Source organism: Dromiciops gliroides, chromosome 3 (assembly GCF_019393635.1).
Source record: "Dromiciops gliroides isolate mDroGli1 chromosome 3, mDroGli1.pri, whole genome shotgun sequence".
Classification (NCBI taxonomy): Eukaryota; Metazoa; Chordata; class Mammalia; order Microbiotheria; family Microbiotheriidae; genus Dromiciops; species Dromiciops gliroides.
Genome location: NC_057863.1, coordinates 596,222,367 through 596,228,366, shown reverse-complemented (window position 1 = coordinate 596,228,366; position 6,000 = coordinate 596,222,367).

Below are 6,000 nucleotides of genomic sequence, written 5' to 3'. Positions count from 1 at the left end.
ATTTTCCCTGATAATTTCTTGGAAGATGATGTCTAAACTCTTATTTTGATCATGATTTTTCAGGTAGTCCATTGATTTTCAAATTATCTCTCCTGGTTCTATTTTCCAGGTCAGCTGTTTTTCCAAGGAGATATTTCATATTGTCCTCTATTTTTAAATTCATTTGGATCTGCTTTATTATGTCCTGGTTTCTCATAAAGTCACTAGCTTCCATTTGTTCAATCCTAATTCTTAGGCAATTATTTTCTTCAGAGTGCTTTTGTATCTCCTATCCCATTTGGCTTTTCGAGCTGTTGACTTTTTTCTCATGACTCTCCTACATCGCTCTCATTTCTCTTTCTATTTTTTCTTCCACCTTTCTAAATCTTCCTTCTTTCTCACCTACTTTCTCTTCAAAGTCCCTTTTGAGTACTTCCATGGCCTGAGACCAATTCATATTTTTCTTGGAAGTTTTGTATGTTAGAGCTTTGACTTTGTTATTATCTTCTTCTGAGGGTGTATTCTGGTCTACTTTTCCCCAAAAAAAGCTTCCTATAGTCCGTTGCTTTCTTTGCCTACTCATCTTGACCCAGAAGCAGATCTCTGATTGAAATCTGATTCTCTGTGGTCAGAAGCTTGGTGTGCCTGTGCCCCTCCCCGGCTAGGCCACCACCACTCAAGTCAGCCCACTGAATCAGAACCTGAGCACTTTGCCCCAACTCCAGCAGAGACTGCAGCCACTTCACCCTGGCCAACTGCCAAACCCCATCACTGGTCCACAAGCTGAGCCTCAGAAAAAACACTGGTTAGGGGGCAGCTAGGTGGTACAGTGGATAGAGCACCAGCCCTGGAGTCAGGAGGACCTGATTTCAAATCTAACCTCAGACACTTAACACTTACTAGCTGTGACCCTGGGCAAGTCACTTAACCCCAATTGCCTCACCAAAAAAAAAAAAAATGCTGGTACTGAAGACTCTGAGGCCTTGGAAATGCTATCTGTCCCAGGCTGGATCCACACTGCAAGCTGAGCTCCTCTCTCAGCCCAAACAGCAGATGATCCCAGTCACCTAATTAAGCCATCTTTGGCTGGAAAATAGTCTCACTCTGTTCTTAAGTGGGTTGGGCTGCTCCAGGCGTTGTCTTATACCATTATTTTTGGAGTGTGTGCACAGGTTAGTTGGGATCTGGGGGAGTCACAACCTTTCCTCTGCCATCTTGACTCCACCCTCCCCCCTCCAATATGGTCTTTTTTTTTTTTTTTTGGTGAGGCAATTGGGGTTAAGTGACTTGCCTAGGGTCACACAGCTAGTAAGTGTTAAGTGTCTGAGGCTGGATTTGAACTCAGGTACTCCTGAATCCAGGGCCAGTACTCTATCCACTATGCCATCTAGCTGCCCCCCAATATAGTCTTTGTTGTTGTTGTTGTTGTTGTTGTTGTTTTTTAGTGAGGCAATTGGGGTTAAGTGACTTGCCGAGGGTCACACAGCTAGTAAGTGTTAAGTGTCTGAGGCCGGATTTGAACCCAGGTACTCCTGATTCCAGGGCCGGTGCTCTATCCACTGCACCACCTAGCTGCCCCCCAATATAGTCTTTTTTTTTTCTTTTTTTTTTTTTTTTTTAGTGAGGCAATTGGGGTTAAGTGACTTGCCCAGGGTCACACAGCTAGTAAGTGTGAAGGGTCTGAGGCCGGATTTGAACTCAGGTCCTCCTGACTCCAGGGCCGGTGCTCTATCCACTGCGCCACCTAGCTGCCCCCCCCCAATATAGTCTTAATAGCTAAACCAGGGAAAGATAAAGCAAAGGAAGAAAACTACAGACAAATGTCATTAGTGAATATTGACTTGAATTTTTTTTAAATCCCATCAAACAGATTACAACTATTTAATCAAGAAATCATTTATCATGATTGAGTGGGGTATAAACCAAGGATGAAAGGATAAATTCAACATTAGGAAAACAAACAACATAATCATATTAAAAACCAAAACATCCCAAACCACATGATCATCTCAAAGATGCCTTTGACAAATTACAACACTTTTTTATGCTAAAAAACCTACAAAATATAGGCATAAAGGGATCTTTTTATTAATAACATAAAAAGCATTTATCTAAAACCAAAAGCAAACATGATGTATAATGGGAATACACTAGGACCTTTTCCAATAAATACAGGAGTGAAGCAAAGATGCCTACTCTTTCCACTATTATTTGATATAGGTCTAGGAATGCTAGAAATAGCAATAAGACAAGAAAAATAAATTAAAGACGTAAAGATAGGTAAAGAAGAGATAAAATTATCCCTATTTTCTGATGATATGATGTTTTCCTTAGAAAATCCTATGCAATCAACAAGGATACTAATTGAGATAATTAATAGGTTCAGCAAAGTTACAGACTACAAAATAAATCCTCAAAAATCAGTAATGCTTTTATTTAATAGTAACAAAACACAAGACTCTATAACAGAAGGGGAAATACCATTCCAAATAACTTAAAAAAGGCCTTAAATATTTGGGAATTGGCCTACCAAAGCACACAAAAAACTTTTATAGATTCAATTACGAAATGTTCCTTAAAGAAATAAAGAACTTAAACAGCTTAAGTAATATTCAATGCTCATGGATAGGAAGTACCAATATAATAAAAATGACAGTACTATGAAAACTAATTTACACTTTTAATGCTATACCAGTCAAATTACCAAAGAGATACGTTATAGAACTTGATAAAATAAAAACAAAATTCAACTGGAAATGATAAAAAGAAGTAGGGATAAAGGGAGAATAGTGCTTCAGACTTCAAACTAGATTATAAAGCAGTCATCAAAACCATCTGGGGGCAGCTAGGTGGTGCAGTGGATAGAGCACTGGCCCTGGATTCAGGAGTACCTGAGTTCAAATCCGGCCTCAGTCACTTGACACTAGTTGTGTGACCCTGGGCAAGTCACTTAACCCCATTGCCCCGAAAAAAACAAACAAACAAACAAAAAACCATCTGATAGTGGTTAAAGAATAGAGAGATAGATTAGTGTAACACCCTAGATAAAGGAGAATCCAAAACACTAGAATACAATAACCCAGTGTTTAATAAAGTAGAAAAACTAAATTGTCTAGGAAAAACTCCTTATTTGACAAAAAGTGCTGGGAAAACTGGAAAGTAGTCTGGCTGAAATTAGACTAGACCAATACCTTACACCATATTTCATAAGATACTCTAAATGGATATGCAATGTTAAAATTAAAAATTATACTTTAAAAAATTAGAAGAGGAGGCAGCTAGGTGGCGCAGTGGATAAAGCACTCACCCTGGATTCAGAAAGACCTGAATTCAAATCCGACCTGACACTTGACACTTACTTGCAAAAAAAAAAAGAAAAAGAGAAGAGAAGAGAAACAGAACATATATAATGCACAGATTTTTCGATTTTTTTTTTAACATATCGATCAGTTGTACAGACTCTTCCTCTAAAAAATTCTATTATATGAAATGGCTCTCTCAGAGGGGAAGGGGGAAGGGTATTTGGGATATAAAAATGATGATTTAAGAAACAGAAGATAACAATAAAAACTTATTTTTTGTCTGTTTTTTGGTTTTGTTGTTGTGGTTTTTTGCTGGGCAATGAGGGTTAAGTGACTTACCCAAGGTCACACAGCTAGTAAGTCTCAAGTGTCTGAGGCCAGATTTGAATTCAGGTCCTCTTGAATCCAGGGCCTGTGCTTTATCCACTGCACCACCTAGCTGCCCTAAAAACTTATTTTTTAAAAAAGAAAGAGTATGGGGGGCAGCTAGGTGGCGCAGTGGATAGAGCACCGGCACTGGAGTCAGGAGTACCTGAGTTCAAATCTGGCCTCAGACACTTAACACTTACTAGCTGTGTGACCCTGGGCAAGTCACTTAACCCCAATTGCCTCACTAAAAAAAAAAAAAGAAAGAAAAAAAGAAAGAAAGAAAGAAAGAAAGAGTATGAAAAATATGAGAGGTGCTATGGGCAATGGGCACAGAGCTAAATAAAGCAACACTAAATAAGGATACATTGTGATACAGCAGAGAATACTTTGAATTTAGAGTTCATGGACCGGTGTTCTAGATCCAGAGCTTATTAGAACTAGGAACCTTAGAGGCCACCTAGTCTAACTTCCTTATTTTATAGAGGAAACAGAGGAAGTAACTCAAAAGTCAAATTTGTGTCTAAACCAGATCTTGAACCCAGATCTTCTGCTTCCTAGTCCACCATTTCCCCACCACCACACTACACTGAGACAATCTTGGCTCTGATATAACTGGTTATTAACACCTACTTCACTTCTTTGTAAAGATAAAATGAGATAACGTGTCAAACATTTTGCAAATGTCAAGTCAGGTTAAATTGATAAGCATAATTGACAAATGCATACTGTCTGCCAAGCACTTATCTATCTAATGCTGGGGATACAAAAAGGTAAAAACCAAAACCCAGTTCCTGTTCTCAAGGAACCAATAGTCTAATGAGGGAGAAAACATGTCAACAACTTTGCACAAACAAGACATATACGAGATAAATTAGAGCTCATTTCAGAGGGAAGGCATTAAAAATAAGGAGGATTAGGTTTCTTGAAGAAGGTAGAACTTTAGGTGAGACTTGAAGCAAGCCAGGGGACAGAAATGAGGGGAGAGAGAGTTCCAAATATGGGAGACAGCCAGTGAAAATGCAGTCAAGAGATGGAGGGTCACATGTGAGGAATACATGAGGCCAGTGTCACCGGATTGCAGAGTACATGAAGGGCAATAAGGTATAAGACTGGAAATAAGGTAGGAAGGGCCCAGGATATGAAAGGCTTTAAAAGTCCTGTATTAGGTCCTGGAGGTAACAGGAAGTCATAGGAGGGTTGAGGGATTTTTTTGGTGGGGGGTGGGAATGTGGTCAGTCCTGTACTTCAGGAAGATCACCTTGACACCTGAGAGGAGGATGGATTGGAATGGGTAGAGAGTAGAGGTAGGAACACCAAGCAGTAGGCTATTGCAATAATCCAGATGTAGGGTGATAATGAATTATGAAGATGTAAAATGATTGCCTTGCTTCAGTGAAGACCCAGTTGAAATTATGTAACAAAAATTTGTAGTACACCCAGTCAGCACCACATCATTATTTTTTTCCAGCAACATGAGTAAAAGTGAAGGCAGGGGCAGCTAGATGGCGCAGTGGATAAAGCACCGGCCCTGGCTTCAGGAGTACCTGAATTCAAATCTGGCCTCAGACACTTGACACTAGCTGTGTGACCCTGGGCAAGTCACTTAACCCCAATTGCCTCAAAAAAAAAAAAGAAAGAAGAAGTGAAGCCAGCAGATGGTAGGAATAATACAAAACTCAGGTTTGGAAAGGCAAGACCGGTGATAGGATAAGAAGGCAAGGGACTCAAAAGAAGATGGTACAGATTTGAAGTGGTTCACCAAGGAATCAAGAAGGGGAATGAGGGAGAGTGTAGCCAGTATATGGGATGATGGCCTGAGAAAGAACTGAGGAGTTGAGAGATTGGAGGTCACAGTGAGAATGAGCACAGGGTTATGAGATAGAAGGGAGAGGGAGAAGTAAAATGACAACAGGTTATGATCAGATAAAGGAACTTTGGAGTTCATAAACATGGAAGTGGTACACTTGTGGGTGATGGAATGATCAAAAGTATAACTATATCTGTGTGTGGCTAAGGTGGGATGGAGGAGTAGGTCATGGGAATGAGTAAATTGAGGAACTTTGATGTAAGGGTGTTTGAAGAAGCATCAGTATATATGTTGAAGTCTCCCAGTGTGAAGGTAGAAGTTGGGGAGGAGAGAAAGACATGAGCCAGGAACTGAACACATTGAAAAAGGAAGGGGAGTGTCCCAGAGGTCAGTAGAAAATAGCCACCAGAATGTTAATTGGGTGACAAATATGGATTGAATGAACCTCCAAAAAAGAAAAATTACTGAGCAATGATGGTAGGGAGAGCCTGGAAGTGGCAATGAATGGCAAGAAGCATTCCAACCAGTGAATGGGAGAGGTCG